Source organism: Phascolarctos cinereus, unplaced genomic scaffold (assembly GCF_003287225.1).
Source record: "Phascolarctos cinereus isolate Bilbo 61053 unplaced genomic scaffold, phaCin_HiC Scaffold_4;HRSCAF=312, whole genome shotgun sequence".
Classification (NCBI taxonomy): domain Eukaryota; kingdom Metazoa; phylum Chordata; class Mammalia; order Diprotodontia; family Phascolarctidae; genus Phascolarctos; species Phascolarctos cinereus.
In genome coordinates this window covers 68,158,623-68,176,752 of record NW_027555847.1, presented here as the reverse complement: position 1 = coordinate 68,176,752, position 18,130 = coordinate 68,158,623, and the positions used below count along the sequence as shown (strand labels likewise).

The 18,130-nt window shown below is 39.1% G+C and overlaps 1 long non-coding RNA gene across 3 annotated transcripts in view; it reads left to right on the top strand.

Moving 5' to 3' along the window:
* Positions 1 to 18,130, top strand: part of LOC110204993 (uncharacterized) — a 133,932-nt gene that overhangs the window by 102,824 nt on the left and 12,978 nt on the right. For all 3 annotated transcript variants that reach the window (XR_013485846.1, XR_002323486.2, XR_013485847.1), the window contains one exon: positions 14,837 to 15,043. This is a non-coding gene — a long non-coding RNA (uncharacterized LOC110204993). The remainder of the gene's footprint in view (positions 1 to 14,836; positions 15,044 to 18,130) is intronic.

Sequence of the window (18,130 nt, the reverse complement as noted above, 5' to 3'; positions counted from 1 at the left end):
AATAGCACCTACCTCCCAGGTTTGTTATGAGCATAAATGAGATATTTACAAGTCTTAAAGCAGTATATAAATGTGAGCTACCATCATCATTATTGTATTCTTACTCTACATGTGACTTTCCCACAATCTCTTTAGTAAAAAGCATCCACCATATATGGTATCTCATTTTCTTTGTGGTGAAGAATATAAAAGAACTATCGATCACTATACACAACTGTTAAATGGATAATTTAGGATCACTGCAGGGAGTTTGGTAGGCCAAAGTAAGTTAGGCAATTGATTGTTGTCTATATAAAAGAAAAAAGTTAAAGAGAATGGTATGTACTGCAAGAGTGCTTGGATCACAGCTTTCTACCTCATGTGGTACTTTCACGTGTAACCTTCCAGATGCTTGATATTTGTATTAAGATATTATATATCATGGGAGACTCTAAGGCCAAAGAGTCATTAGTTGTCTCTTTTGGTAAATGGGGATTGCAAATATGGCTCTTGGGGCATATAACTCCAAGTATCTCTAAGGCAGTACCATAGTATCGTATCTGTGTTCTTCGTATTAAAGCCATCCTTTCATCCTCAGATGACGTTTATGATCTCCCTGTGCTATATTTACTTTATGGATGAGGTTTTTGGTTTTTTTTTAGAGCTTGGGCTCTAAAAATAGGGTTCTAGTGCCTGCCTCTGCCATTGTATATCTGTGTAAAGTAATTTCACTTTTCAGGGCTTCAGTTCATTCAAATATCAAGTGACTAGGTTAAGTGATTTTGGATACTTTCACTTCTCTGTTCAAAATTCTTGAATGGGTACCAATTTCTTGCTTAAAAAATTCAAACTATTTAAGAACAATATTCAGGGTCCTCTACAATCTGATGTCACAACCTTATCTCACCCCTCCACGTAGACTACATTCAAGGCTAACTGGACATACTCTGCACTTTTCTCATGTCTCCATATGTTGAAATTCTACCTATCTTTAAGTCCCAAAACAAACACAATCTCATAAGCTCAAAGCCTCCCTCAATCCCACCTGGTCAGTAAATATTCTGCTTTCTTGAACCTCACATGGATCCTGGTTTGCATATCCCTATTTCCCCTTAGGATAAAACTTTTTGTAATACCATTATTTGCATATATATATATATATATATATATATATATATATATGTATGTGTGTGTGTGTGTATATATATGTGTATGTATGTATGTATGTATGTATGTATGTATGTATGTATGTATGTATATCTCCTATCTCCCCACTTGACTACAGCTCTTTGCAGTATGCCCCAGTACCTTGTGGAGTGTAGAAGTACATAATTAAAGGTTAATAAAAGTTTGTTGACATTAACATTCTTAAAGTCCTAGAGTTTAGAAGGGGAAGGGATTTGGGATCATTTAGTTGATCCTCTTCATCTTATACATGAAGGAACCAAGAATGAGAGAGAAGAAATAATGCTCCTGTGATCTCCCAGAGATTCGAGTTCAGGTCTCAGGGCACTTTCCACTATATCACAACCTTTTACCCCCCATGGAAGCTTAACAATATTGTAAAACTCACTGAATTTAGTAATGAAGATACATTATATTTCGAATGTAGATTAAGAGCTGTGAGACACTTTGGAGGCCACTCATTTTGCAGATGGGGAAACTAAGGCCTCCAGAGACTAAATGACTTATTGCCCATGGTTACACTGGTGGCAGAGCCAGGATATGTGCTCCTATTCCAAATCCATCCTTTTCCATCATATCATGCTGTTCCCCTTTATTTAACGTTTGACAACTTTAAAATTTTTTAAAAATCACATTAAATTTCTAATATACTTCTCTTGACATTGAGTAATCCTTCATAAACAAAAAATTCCAGTGAAGCAAAACTGATTGACAAAACAATCAGGTCTGACAGAGTATAGTGCATTCCACACCCAAAGTGCCCCACCTTTCCACTGTTAGGAAAGATATGTATAGGATTGCTCACTGAAATTAATATAAATTCAGCTACCCTTTAGAGTCGTTTTTGTTTACATTATCATAGGCATCATGTGCACTGTTCTCTTGGTTCAACTCTCTTTACCCTGTATCAGTTACTATAAATGTTCCCATGTTTCTCTGAATGCATCATGTTTGTCACTATATATAGCACAATAATATTCCATTACAGTCGTGTACCATAATTTGTCCAGTCATTCCCCCATCGATGACCCTGCATGACTACAAAGTTAGTGCTGTTCATTTTATGAAGCACTCTAATACATGACCCACAACAGCCCCGACAGATGGGTAGTACAGTTATTAATATCCACACTTTGCATGTAAGAAAAGTGAGACTTAGGCTATGTGACTATTCTAAGGTCACACAGCTCATAAGTGATAGAGGTAGAATTGGAACCCAAGTCTTCTTCTGACGACCTTGATCCTCTTCTGCTGCCTCAGACTGTTTTCTCTCTGTTCCAGGGGAAACATTTCATAGTGTCGTATATCCAGAGGTGGAAAGGCCAACTATCATATTTCACAGAAAAAAAGTGAGTCCTAGGGAGAATAACTTGTCCAGAGTCTAATAAAAAATAACTAAATATCCTGACAATGAAATTGTGAAAAGAAATATGTGTCATCAGGAGCAAAAAATACTATATGAGTATAGTATTGTGAATTGTGAGATGATCCCCATACAAAGGATCAGATATTTCAGTGCTAAAGTAGAGAGGTAGGGTCACGTGTGACGTAAGTGTAGAAAGTAAGACAGTAATAATTTCCTTGGTCTTAATACATTCTTGTTAAATGAATAAATGAGCAAATGGATGAATGATGATTAATGTGCATAATTAGTTTATGCATCCTTATATGTGGATTGCCTCATCAAAGCTAAGGTGAACTGAACCTGAGTGTCTTCATGTCACTAGGGGGCAGAGTTGGGTAGAGCAATGCCAAGCAGCCAAACCAGGGAAAAGACAAGATACAGAGTATCCATGATGCGGTGACGCCAAGGTTCAGAGAGTTACACAAACAGCCTCTTTGCAGGCTGTAAAAAAAGTTGGAGAGACAAAATAGGCCTCCTAGGGGTAGGAGCCAGGAACCACTGGCAGAGTTGGTAAGCTGGATGATGGCAGAACGAGGAGCTTCCAAGAGAAGACTAAAAAGGGTGAACCTGGGACCCAAGAACATCATCGTGGTCCTTTGGATTCTCAAAGTATGGTAGCAGTTCATTCCATGCCTGGTGGGTGGAAAGAGCGTGAACAAGGGACTGAAGAGTCTATGGACAAAAAAAACCCAGTGAAGGCGTGGAGGGCCTAAAAGGGATTGCCTAAGACTGTGAACTTATGTCAGGCTGAATGCCTTAGGATAATAAATATAAGTGTGAGGCAGTATCATGGAGTGGGTAGAGCACCAAATTTAAAGTCAGGAAAACTTGGACTCAAATTCTGCCTCCAACACTTACTAGCTATATAACCATGGGCAAATCCCTTAAACTCTCTGATCTGTGGGTTTGTCATTTTTTAAAAATGGAAATGATTGTAGCACCTACTTCAGAGATTTTCCATGAAGCTCAAATGAGCTGATGGGGATAAAGTGCTTTGCAAATCTGAAAGCACTAGATAAATGCCATTTATTGCTAATTCACCTAAAATGATCATCATACTCTGCAATTCCTTCCCACTGTTTAGTTGCAATTTTAATCATGTGCTTTAATTGATTTTAATGAACATAACTCACTTCATAGAGCACCTAGGATCATGTATTGAGGGTGACAAGATATCTTAGAGGTGATTGGGTCCAAGCCTCTCATTTTACAGGAGTAAACTAAAGGCCAGAGAGGATGAATGACTTGCTAAGGGTCACAAGCTAGTAAGTATCTGAGGAGGGATTTGAACTTCTTGTTCAGTCCTTTCAGTCAAGTTGGACCCTATTTGGAGTTTGCTTGGCAAAGATACTGGAGTGGTTTACCATTTCCCTCTCCAGCTCATTTTACAGATAAGCAAACTGAAGCAAACAGGGTTAAGTGACTTGCCCAGTGTCTAAGTGTCTAAGGCCAGATTTGAACTCAGAAAGATGAGTCTTCCTGACTCCAGGCCCAGTGCTCTGTCCATTAGGACACTACCTAGCTGCCCAGGAATTGAACTCCGAGTCCAATTCCCTAACCTCTACGGGACTCTGCCTTTCTAGCATATGCAAAGCATTTTACGTATATTATCTCACTTGATTCTCAAAACAACCTCCTGAGGTAGATGCTATTATTGTCTCCATCTTATAGGTAAGCCTTCCTGACTCCAAGGCCAGTCAGTGCTCAATCCATTCTGCTACCCTATATATTAAAACAAAAGACAGTTATCAAAGGAGAAAAGAAGAATACAATAGAGAACATTGGTTGGTAGGCTTTTTTGTCCTTCTTGCTCAAAGGGGACCAAAATGGCATCACTACATCAGGGTCACAGTACAGTGTGTCCTACTGTGGCTGATAAGACCAATGTGAACTTGGAAGGCTCGACCACAGGTTGACAACAATTAGTCCACGTGAACATTCGGGTTGGAGATGTTTCTGAATTTGTACATCTTGTGTTTCTTTTGAGCAGCGCAATACAATAAACATTTATTAAATGTCTATTGCGTTAGAATTACAAAACAAAGTGTTTTGCAGAGAAAGGTGGTTACTAAGGGAAACAGAGAATAGATGAAGGGCAATTGAGGAAAAGGAAGGGGAAGGAGGGAGGAAGAGAAGAGGAAGAGGCTCTTGATACCTTTAAGAGATAATGTCCTCCAATATAAGGACTAAAAAGAAAAATGCCAAGAAATTGTCAGAAGGGGTGACATAGTCAAGAGAGACATATGCTACTAATTACACTATCTGAGTCTGAATTAGCAATCCTACTTCCTGTGAATAACAAAGTATCTTTTGAGTTGGTTTGGGAATTAGGTTGATAAGGAAATGGTTCATTGAGTTTAACCCACAAAACTAACCCAACAACTTTTATAGCCTGGGTTCTTATCCAGCCTACTTCTCTTTGTTTACAAGGGCAATATAGGAATCTTTTTTTGACACATTGCTCTAATCTTTAGAAAGTCAGTGGAGTTAACCAACTATATCAAGGGAACTAACTTACTGACCTTGCTTACAGCACCTGTTTTGAAAAATATTGGGCTGTCCATGGTAACCCTTGCAATGAGGAAACTATGGGGAATCTCACCTAAGTGAAAACAAACACAGATGATTAACAATTTATTTCATGGCAATCATCCTTGGAAATGAAAAACTCTCTTTAATGAGCTTGAAGTCATTATACCATCAAAAGATCAATTTGCAATGAAGCTAGAAAGATTTCTAATTGGACAGAGCCTTGAACTGGGACCAGTCATAATAAGTTGGAAACAGCTTATCACAAGTATATCAACTGGGCACTATGTGATAAATTTGTTAGCCATGGTGACCAATATAAAGAGTTAGTTCATATGTGAAAAACAAAGTATAGAAAACATTGCATCTATGTGAGGTCAAATGTCTGATGTCAACATGTATCTGAGAGAGTTCGATGGAAGAGACAAGGAAATTCCCCTATTTTATCAGAATATAACTAAAAAAGCCCAGTCCCAGGACGTAAACAGAACTGAATTTTCCAACATTATTATTGTTCCTAATCTACATCATGGAACATCTGCTATGTGGCGTAGCCAGAAAAAATTCTCAACCAAGGTGTGCATCCTTGAGAAACTTTGCTTTTTATTGCTGCCTGGTTTTAATCTTGTGTTCTTCACAGTAGATTTATGTCATCTCCCACCTCTGTGACTTTGCACAGCTCTAAACCCATGCTTTCAATAAAACTCTCTTCCCAACTCTGCCTCCTAGATTCCCAATTTCGGCCCAAAGGCTATTTCCTACTGATGCCTCTTCACCAAAATTGTCTCATACCTTATTTGGTATATATTTTAAACATATATTTATCACATGTACATACTTATTATAAATATCCACAATAAATAATTATTGAAACAATGATTGATAGTGAGTTGGAACATGAATTTAGGGTGAATACATACAAATACATTTTTTAAATTGCTATTGCTACTTCAGATGAACGCCAAATAGTTGGATTACGGGGGATAAGGAAAGACAAGAGTTTTAAGACTCTGTCCTTACTTTTATGCTTGAGTCTTCTTTAATGAGGAAAACAAAACAAAAACCAAATCTTCCATTCATCTTAAACATTATTTCTCTGTGTACATTCTGTGATCAAGCCATATATACTGGACCGTTTGATGTTCCAGAAGTACCATGCTCCATTTTCTATCTCTGTGCCTTTACATAGACTGACACCACCCTTTCACCTTCAGCCTTGCTAGAATATGTTTCCTCCTCAGTCTTTTGGAATACCAAGTTTCCTTTAAGACCTAGAAGTAGCTTCCTTCTAGGTGAAGCCTTCTGATTCTCCACCCCCAGCTATTAGTACTCTCCTTTCCAAAATACCTTGTTTTCTCATTTGTATATTCTTATTGTATTATGTATATATTATGTATGTACTTATTTACATACATGCCATCCTCTCTGTTACAGGGTAAATTCCTAGAAGGCAGGGAATGTTTTAGGGATGTCTTTGTATCCCTGGTTCTTGGAACATACTAAGAACTTAACAAATGCTTGTGGATTGATTGATTGATTGATTGATTGATTGATTGATTGACTTTAGCAATGACCAATAAGAATCCAAGAAGCATGATGAGATCACTCATCTTTGTCCTTCCCTCCCCAGTGCCCCATCACCAATAGAGTTCATGCTATAAGCCCGAGGGAAGAAATGCTGAGTTGTCTAAGCAATGCAAAATAGGCCAGGGTATGGGCAAGGCTCAGGAGCAGAAGGGCTGCTAGGGAATAGAAACATATTAAATTTAGGATACTGGTAAATCTTCAAGCAGTCTGACCCCAGGTCACAAAAGGATTACTATGGAGGTATGGTACAGTCCTGCTTAGGCAGACCCTGAAGGGTGAGAAAGGGAAAGGCTAGTGAAAGAATCCAGCAGCCAAACTCTTCTTCCCATGAGCTGCTCTGGGCCTACTTAGCAAGTATCCTCACAGTCATGGGAACTGTACACATGGTAAACACACACACACACACACAATCTTATATGGTACAACCTAAAGCCTTGCATGTGAGAAAGCCAGTATCAGTTTTTGCCAGTGCTCAGGGGCTTGGATCTCTGGCCAGTTGCCTCTATCCTCCCACCTTCTGGTGCTCAATTATCCCTCAGCTTTTTAGCACGGGCAGACCAGCTTTATTCCCTTAGCAGTGCTTGACCAAGGGAAGCTAGAGTCTGCTGCAGCCCTGCTCTTTTCCCAGAAGGCAGGCCAGGCCAGGCCAGGCAGCAGCCATTGCGTACGAGCCGCCCTGCACCCATTACGCCAGCAGGCCAAGGGAGTCGCCTCTTCGTTTGACAGACCGGGGCGTGCCAAAAGATAATTACTGAAGTTGGACGGTAGCCAGAGAACAATGGTTAAGACTCCTCAGCAGGGCTCCTGGGTTATTTTCTGGGAGCAAGTCGCTTAGGGCCTCAACTTTATGATGTGCCCCCTCACCTCCTTCAGAGACTCTAGGTCTTTGGGATATCTTCTAAGTGTTTATGATTGCATTTTTTATCCCTCCTTCCTCAGATCTTTCTAGAGACTTCATATTCCTGCTTAACACTTAGAATCATAGTTTAAAAGATGGAAGGGCCGCGAAAGTTCGTCTAATCCAGGAATTCTTAACTTTTTTTTGGCCCATAGACTCCTGGGGGAGTCTGGTGAAGCTGGTCAAGTCCATGGACCCCTTCTTAGAGTAATGTTTTTAAATATATAGCATAAAATGCATAGGCTTATGAAGGTAAGCAGTTATATTGAAATACAGTTATCAAAATATTGTTAAAAACAAATTCACAAATCCCAAGTTAAATTCCTGAGCTACACTGACCCTGAAATATTACAGATGAAGAAATTCAGGACCAAAAATACTATTTGTCTTGCCCATTGTCCTGAAGGAAGTCAATAGTAGAGGGTGAGGGGCTAACCTAATTCTTAGAGGATGTGGGGAATTAGCCATGCCTGGAGGGTCATATAAAGCATGCTGAAAATTCTCTATCTACTGCCAATGAAAAGCTCTGAAGTCTGGGGAGCCAGTTTCTAGCAATGTGTGACTGAGGGGCCATGAGTGACTGTATGATGATGTGACTTCTGGGTGGCTGAAGTTTTGGAAGGACTAATGACTAGATATAGGCTAAAGAGCAACTGAGTGTGCATGTGAAAGATTCCAGCCAACAACATCTTGCTCTCTTCTCTGAGAGAACTGCCTCAAGCTGCCAAATGGGGGAGCTATGTGTTTGGGGATCCCCCCACCCCCACTCCCTTGTATTTATTCTTTGTTGATCTTAGGTGAGTGGGTATTCAGAGACATAATGAACCAGGTTACAACCCTGTGAACTTCAAAAGGTCAGAATAGACTTCAGAGGTCCAACAAATGGAGTCAGGAGCAGAGCTCCCCCAATGGTAGCAGTAGCCAAATTTGCTAAGGAACTCATGCAGGCCTGAGTGCTTGCCCCAGTACAGCAGGGGATTCACTATGCAACCAAGATGCCACATTCTGCAAGGAACTGGCCCAGGAAAGCAAGGGATTGACATTGATCAACAACACCACACCCAGAACTAGACTTGTTGGAGAGTATGCAAGAGATGGGGAGATAGTGGGGGAGGGGGAAGGAGAAAAGGGCTTTCCAAGTCAGGAGTTATAAGGCATCCTTTGTCCTTGCGTGTTTGCTACATGTGTATTTTTATACCTTTTCCCCTAAGTTTATGCCCGTTCTCCTTAAGGACTGAGTATGTGTCAAAAGGAGAGTGCGCCAATGGATGTTATAGGATCACAGCTAGGATTTGGACCTAGGTTCTCTGACTTCAAATCCAGAACTCTCTAGACTATACCACATATCTTCTTCTGTATAGTTTCAGTCTAGATATTATCATGTGTGTTGTCTCCTCTACTAGACTGTAAGCTCCTTGAGGGCAGGAACATATTTGCCCCACAGAGTAAGTACTTGACAAATGTCTGCTGAATTTAACTTAATAACAATTTTGTCTTTCTTTCCCTTTCTCTATCTCCTCCTGAGGAACATGTCTCCACTCATTAAAGGCATTAAAGTACCACTGTTTCATGATTTTTTTCTTAAGATGTAGAGGGTACAAGACAATTCTGAAGGTCATATAAAAAATTGTCATCCATCTCCAAAGAAAGAACTGTTGGAGTCTGAATGCACACTGGACCAAACTTTTTTTTTTATTCTTGGTTTTATTTTTTGTCTGTGTTTTCTTTTACGACATGGCTGATATAAAAATGTTTCGCATGACTGCACATGTATAATCTATTTCAACCTTCTTGCCTTCTCAAGGAAGGAGGTGGAAAGGAAGAGAGAGAATTTGGAACTCAAAATTAATATATATATATATTATATATATATATATATACATATATATATATATGTTGAAAATTGTTGTTAACATTTAATTGAGAAAAAACACTTTAAGATGTAGAAGATACCTTGGATATAATCTAGTCCACCCCCCTCAACCCCCTTGACCCTCTCATTTTACAGATGAAGAAAACGAGGCTCAGAGAGGTGGTATCTACCCCAAGATCACACAGGCAGATAATTTAAGAGCAGGAACTGGACCCCAGTCTCCTTTCCTTCCATAATATTCCTGTCAAAATCTGCCCTCTTTGGAAGTGCCTGTTTAATAGGGTATCTTGGAGAAGTCAGAGATCCAGTCCAGTCTCCTTCCTCTTACTCTGTTCTTCATCAGGGTCTCATTGCTGCTAAAGCATGCCCGTGCAAAAGATAATTGTTCTGCAGGTTTGAGAACAATGCCTCTGGGAGATTCTCAGCCTCCATTAGCCCAGTTCAGGCCCAACATACTGAATTCATGAAGGAAATTTTTGGCACAACCTACATTTTTCTTGGCTTTGGGAGAAAACAGTATAAACTTTAATTTGGCTCCTCGAGTAAAGAAAGCCAGTGCTAGTGCCAGTCTTTATTTAATATCATAATTTATATCTGACACACTCTCTGTACAAGTAAAGTACATAGAAACAATAATAAACCTAAATCATGCACATAATTTCATCTGTTTAATTAGCTCTTGCATTCAAATAAAACATTATACAGAGTTCCTGCCTTCTGAATTTTATCCTACTGGTATCTGTTAAAATGTTACAGGGTTGCCATACGTTGCTATGTTTAAACATCCTTGATCCTTTCATTCTCCAATTTTTTTTTTCATCTAGCTGTGCCAAAATAATTGGAAGAGAGAAAAATAGGTGATCCCAAATTGACCTCTCTGTTTATATTATGGGAAAGGTGAAAAACTTATTCCAGAAATATTATTTTGGTATGGACATATATTTAAGACAGAATAATTTCCCAGAAAAATAAGTAATTTAGTACAGAGACTCCCTACTTTATAACTTCTCTGGGCCATTGCTCTTACCTAAGTGACGTAAGAACTGCACTACCTGACGCTTCTCCCTCTATACGATCACATAATTACAAGCTTCCTGATTTATTCAAAACATGAATAGGTTATTTATAAGTTATGGTAAACAGATGGGAGAGAGCTAAATATATCCATCTCATCCTCTGCAATCCCCTTTTCCTTTTGCCTTTAATGTTTCCCAACATTAGGGTCTTTTCCAATGAGTCACGTCTTCTCTTATGTGGCCAAAGTAAGTAAGTTTCCACTTCAATGTTTGTAGCTGTTGTTGTTATTTGATGCTAGCCAATCATCCTGCTCCCTTAGTCTTTGTTACTTCTGGTTCTTCAAAGGAAAAACTTTAGCCCAGGCATCAAGAATTCTACTTCTCCATGATTCCTGTCATTTTCCTGTGTTGCACAACAGGTGTACATTTGGGATTTCTCCTCAGCTCCTAGCACGTGGCAGACATTTACCTCAATCTGCTTCCTCATGAAGCATCTAGGAGCCTTGAATTCAAATCTGCCCTCAAACATTCACGGGCAAGTCATTTACCTTCTGTTTACCTTAATTCACTAGAGAAGGAAATGGCAAACCACTTCAGAGTCTTTGCCCAAGAAAATCCCATCTGGAGGTCACAAAGAATAGGACATGACTGAATAACAACTTCCCCATCCTTCCTTTGCGTTACAACTTTTCTGTTTCTCTACATGTAATTCTCTTATACTCCTGTAGATGGTACACATTCCTTTCCTCAGGGGACTGGCTTTTTGACATATTCCATAAAATGGAGTACACTGAGGAGTCTGTGTCTCAGCTGAGGGTTTTATACCTTAGAACTCACCCTGAGAGAACTTCCATTTTTGGAATGTCTCCATTTTCTCAAGGCCTTTTTTTTTAATGGTAATTTCCACAGCCCCAGGCTTCCCATGGAAGAGGACCCTTTAGGAGCTTGCAATCATCTTCTCTCGTACCTTAAAAAGAGGAGTATCTCTGCAATTCTATGTCACCTCACCGGGACTTGCATAGTTTGCATCTTCTCTCCCCCATTGTTATAGTGGTGCGACTCTCATCTGGCCACTCTCCCCTGTAGGTCTGAATAAAGAGGAGCAACCCACTCTCTTCCCAATTGTGTCTCAGTACCCTTCAGTTCTCCATGAGTAACCTAGTGGATTGTTAAAAATTACTAAAGAATTACTTCCCACAGCATCCATAAAGAAGGGAGAAAGATCTGTGCCTTCACCCTGGCAATACCATGGGCCAGGAAAAGATAGATTTGTAATCTTTAAGGAGTAGATGTTGTCTTCAGTAGATACTTCCAAACTAGGGCAACATACTGACCCTCACAATGGGCCTGGAACTGATTTTTCAAAAGTGTGACCAAGAGCATGGTGACACATGCCTGTAATCCCTGCTACTGGGAGGAGAGAGAAGCTGGTGGATTACTTGAGTATGGGAATTCTAAGCTGTGGTCAAGCTAAAGCTAATCAGATATTCACACTAAATCTAGCACCACTATGGTCAACTCTCAGGAGCAAGGGACCACAAAGAGGGGGAAATTGGCCCTTGTCAGACACAGAGCAGGTCAAAGCTTCCATGTTGATCAGCAGTAGGGTAAGAGCTGGGAGTGGCTACCACCCTCTCAGTCTGGGCAAGATAGGGACACCCAGTCTAAAACTTTGTCGGCCCTCCCCCCTCCTCCATTCAAAGCACCAAAGTGTAACTAGGGAAAGTATGTGAGATACGAGGAATACTGAAGCTGATAATTTCTTGACATGACTTCATGATAATTTCATCCTTCAAAAGGTAGGAGAATCAATAAGGGAAAATCCCTTACTAACAAAGAAGGACTAGCTCCTTGAATGGAAATTATAGCAACCATGGGAAGGTGACTGTCTCTCTCTTAGATTTTGTGATAAAGAAGAAAAGAAAAGCTGGGCTTATTCTGACATTCACTCTAAACCTTGGATGGGGACAGTCAAAGGAAGAATTGGAATAGTAGATAATTTCCCATGGACTAAAATTCTGCAAGTGAGAACTTGAAAAAACCTTAGCTTAAAAGAGCTAAGGTCTCCCACTGAATCCTGAACCATCTCCAGTCATCTTGATTGATATCTGGCCACCAGACTCAGATGGCTGTGGAGGAGAAAGTGAGGCTGGTGACTTTGTACAACCCTCTATCACTCAAATCAAAGTCAATTGCTAATCACGTCATCGTCTTTTTCATGTCACGGTCCTCTTCAAGAACAAAGGACAAACCACATAGTCCTATAAACTACCTATGTTATCAATACATACTTTTCATATGAGATTTTATATATGTGTTGCCATTGTTATTAATTTCAAAAGATTATCTTTTGAAGAGTCAAGATTAGATCATTTCAGATATATCAATAAAAAATAGGGAGAGAGAGAGAGAGAGAGAGAGAGAGAGAGAGAGAGAGAGAGAGAGATTTATTAAGCACTTAAAATGTTCCAGACACTGTGTGGAGTGCTGAAGACACAAATATAAGTAAGTAAGACAGTCCTGCCCTTGAGCAGCTCGTACCCTAATGGGGAGAAACAACACATAAAGTGAACCAGAAAGTGAGAGTGGATGAGGAAGGGTACCAGATGGGAGTAATGTGATAGACTTGGAGCAAGTAGAATCCATAGAGAGTCAAGGTGACAGTTGAAGTGAATCATGCCAGGGTTCATTCTAAAAAGGTGGCCCTGGTAAAGAAGTCCCTAATGAGAGACTATGGCCCTACCAGGCTGACGATACTACCAGCAAGAAGAAGGAAGTGGAAGTGCATTTAATATTTATTCACTGAGATATTGTTAGTCCCTTTTGAAAGAAGTGATGACAAAACTAAGAGAAACTTTAAACAATATAAATATGAATGAAAAGGAGCCTTAAAAATCACCTGAAGGGTACAGAAGACATAAACTTCTCTTGTGCTTATTGCCTAGTTGATTATAAAAATAGTGTTGATTCTAATGTGCTTTCCTAAACACAAGAGCAAAATACTATTTTAAAAGTGCTCCTCCAAGAACATTGCTCTCATGTACATGTAAGAGCATAAAAGTTCCTTGGAAGATGCAGCAACAAAGATCACTTCATTTAATGTCCCTTTCAATTACTAATATCAAATAAGGTATAAAATAGGGAGGCAGGTTTACCAAAGATGGTACTAAAGGCATTTACTGCTGGTGTGGATGATGTGGCAGTTAGAATTCAAGGGGAAGGATCACTTACAATCTTCCTGGTGTTTTTGGATGCTTGTGACATTGCACTGATTCCATCATGCCCCAGTCTGAGCCTGCTCAGTGAGCTCTACACACATTTGATGTATTGGCCTAATAATGAATATACTCAGGAATCAACAAATCTACAAAGCAGCATTTATTTTGTTTGTTTGTTTTTCTTTTTGGTAAGGCAATCAGGGTTAAGTGACTTGCCCAGGGTCACACAGCTAGTAAGTGTCAAGTGTCTGAAGCTGGATTTGAACTAAAGCCCTCCTGACTCCATGGCTGGAGCTCTCTTCACTGCGCCACCTTGCTTCCCCCAAAGCAGCTTTTATTAAATGCCTACTGTGACACAGGATGTATCAGGCACTGTTCTAGGCATCTGAGGATATAAAGACAAAAACAAAGTTGTCTCAGTCCTTAAGGAACTTATATTCTATCAAAGAAATAGCATTTCCATGAATACATATATACCAGCAGGGCAGCTAGGTGGTACAGTGGATAGAGCACCAGCTCTGGAGTCAGGAGGACCTGAGTTCAGATCCAGCCTCAGATATATAACACTCACTAGCTGTGTGACTCTGGGCAAGTCACTTAACCCCAATTGCCTCACCCCCCCAAAATACAATGAATACATATATATATATATATATATATATATATATATATGTGTGTGTGTGTGTGTGTGTGTGTGTGTGTGTACATACATATACATATATATATAATAGAAGATAAAATTTAATAGCATCCCAAAGATATTATTAAATTGAGAAGGGCTATCTGTACAAAATCTTTTATTTGTAAAAGCAAAAATCAGCCAACCAATCAACAAAAAACCCAGCCCCAAACTAGAAACAACTGGCATGACCAAGTGCTGAGGAGTGGCTAAACAAATTGAGTTTTTATAATATAATGGAATATTCTGTGATATGTAAATGTATGTGATCTCATCCATATGAGTATGTTCCATGTTTCTAATGATGCGAATTGCAATCTATCCCCTAGAAAACACCAAATGGGTTGAAACTACTTTTTTCCCAGATATTAACATAAAATTAGATTGATGGTCTATTGAGTCAGACAATTAATACACTTACATCCTGAATAGATACTGCAAATGGACAAATGATTTTTCTTCCCTAGAATAAGAAGAGGACAGGCAGGATTACATTCAGAGAATTGTGTAGAGCTTCCAGATCCTGAACTGTTCCTTGAAAAAAACAAACAAGCAAACATTAAAACAACAACAGTATTCTCCTAGTGATTCTGTATGACTATGAGTCATGGAGGAAGAGAATCTTTGAAGGATCAAAATCGAGGGGGAACTAAAAAGCCATGGAGAGACATGTGGTAAGTATACGCAGGCTGCAGCAACAATAATTTGCATGCAGGAAGCAGCAAAAAGAACACCATAATGGAAATGTGAGCTCTGAAGGAGAGGTGGGCTACTTTTGTAGCAAGAATGAGAGATCACTAAGGATTAGAGACAAAGCTGATACTGATCAATTAGGGAATGGCTAAACAAATTGTGTTGCTGAATATAGTGGGATATTACTGTACCACAGAAGTGATGTGTGAGATGAATACAGAGAAGCATGGAAGGATCTATTGTGTGAGCTGATGCAAAATAAAGTAAAGCAGAGCCAAGAAAATAATATATACAGTAATTACAACAATGTGAATTTAAAAAAAGACAAATAAAAAACCAAAAGTGAACATAACAAAATTATGAAGATCAAATAGGATTCATTTGAAGAGATATGAGAGGAACCCCACTTCCCTAATTCACCCCTTCATGGAGGTGAGACAACTAGAGATATTACTAATTGTACATGTTTTCAAACTTTATCAATGAATTGATAAGTTATACTGAATTTTTTTCCCTCTCTAAAACTACTATTTGTTATATGGAGTGGCTCTTTGAGAGGGGGAGGAGGAGGAGGAGATGTATTTGGGATAACTATAATGATGTAAGGAACAAATATATCAATAAAAGCTTATTTTTGAAAGTAGAGGATCACAAAGGAAAACATTTAAGTGCTACATGCTGGATGCTGTGTTAGTTGTTAGGTATACAAGGACAAAAATGAAAACAATGTTTGTGAAGAGCTTACATTCTACTGGAGGAAACTACAAGCATACAAGTAAGTAAACATGAAATGTATGCACGATAAATAGAAAGTAATTCTGGAAGGAGAAGGAGAGAAGGGAAGCTAACAACTGAGGGGGTAAGACACATGGGTGTACAGGGAACAGTAAATATGTATCATAATGTGAATAACAGAAATCAATTGGGAAGGTAAGTTGGAGACCAAATGTGAAGGCCTTAAATGCCAAATAGAGAAAATTTTGTTTAATCCAAGAATCAATAGGGAGCCATAGAACCTTTTGAAAGGGTGGAGTACCATATAGCCCAAGTGGTGCACTGATACCCATGGAAGATAGAAAACCAAAATCAAACACAACCTGGAGAAGGCTTCCAGAACACTGGATAAATCTTCTGTGCATGATGTATGAGAGACCATGGAAAAAACTCATGCAGAATTAAAATTGGTGGATGAGTGACATGTGCAATGTTGAAGGGAATACCCACACACATTGATGATATAGGATATTTCTTGAAGTATGCACTAAATTACTTCATGGTAATATGGAGACAAAGATTTCCATGAGTTTAGAGGCTTGTAGCTCCCCATGAACTCTCTCTCTCTCTCTCTCTCTCCCCTCTCTCTCTCTCTCTCTCTCTCTCTCTCTCTCTCTCTCTCTCCCTCTCCTTCCCTCTCTCTCTCTCCCTCTCTCTCTCTCTCTCTCTCTCTCTCTCTCTCTCTCTCTCTCTCTCCTCTCTCTCTCTCTCTCTCTCTCTCTCTCTCTCTCTCTCTCTCTCTCCTCTGTTGGATTTAGCTAGCCTTATCCCCTATGGCCCCTGCTTAATAACCTTGAGACCTTGAGAATTATGTAATGGCAAGTTGTGTGCATGTGGATCAGTCATACCCCAAATCCCTTCTTGGAGCAATGTGGTTAGCATCTCCAGTACAGAATATCAATGTGGTTAGCATCCTGCACAGATTATCAAAGTGAACAATGTTCTGAACTCCAAATTGATTTAAAACATCTGGCTCTCTTGTTCTTTCCTATATACTAGGATTATGGATTTAGAAATCTAAAGAACCTAAGAAGCCATCTACTACAGTCTCCTTAATTTACAGATGTAGAAGCTGTGGATACAAGGGATAATATGACTTCCCCAAGGTTATATGGATAGTAAATTTTAGCACTTTTTCAATGCACAACTAACTTTTCTGTATTAGTAAGATACAGGCTGACATGGTTATCTGTTCTAATGGATTCTCTTTAGAGCCCTATTTAGTGTACTAAAGCCTTCATGTACTGAAGTGGTAAAGTGGATAGAGTACTGAACTTTGAGTTAGGAAAATCTGAGTTCAAATCCTGCCTCAGATATTAACCAACTGTGTGACTCAGGCAAATCTTTTAATCTTTCTCAGGCTAAGTTTCCTCATGTATAAAATTAAGTGGTTGGAGGCTTTAAGGTCTGTTACATCCCAAAGTCTTTGTTCCCATGGTTCTACATAATATAATACATGATAGTGAACTGAGCTATGGGCTTGAGTCTTGGCTCCAATATCTATATCTATATCTATATCTATATCTATATCTATATCTATATCTATATCTATATCTATATCTATATCTATATCTATATCTATATCTATATCTATATCTATATCTATATCTATATCTATATCTGTATCTGTATCTATATCTGTATCTGTATCTATATCTGTACCTGTATCTATGTGTGTATGTATGTGTGTATATATATATATATGTATATGCATGTACATATAATATTATATATGTAATTATATATTCTTGTAACCCTCCATTAAGAGTTTAGGGTGACCCAGTTCATGAAGAAGAAAATCAACTAGAGTGGTCTAGAAGAAGATGGTTCCCCTGTTCAGATTGCTAGAAGTGGCCGCTTCTCAGCGGGAAGAGCTGAAGACTTCTGGTCTACCTCCTCATTAATGCTCACCAATCACGGCTAGTTTTCACCTGTCAGAGGCATTCCTTTTCAAAAAGTATTTAAAGCTTTCAGCATCTCCATGTCTTTGTCTTTTGATAGTTAGAGAAACCACTGACCATTAATTTCTTGATTGCTGGCTTGCCTAATAAATAAATTGATTACTAATTACCCAGAAACCCTATCTCTTGGGGTTTTTCATTCACAACAAGATGACAAAGTCACTGTGTCCAAACTCCCATTAACTGAGCTGAGTACCTGTTAGTGAGCACTGAATCTACTGCTTCTCTGGGGCAGAATCAGAGAACTCCACTCAATTTAATTTTCACTCTTTTTTTTTTCCTGCCAAGTCTCCTAAATGTACTTTGCTAAGCCCCAGGAAGGAGAGAAGCAAT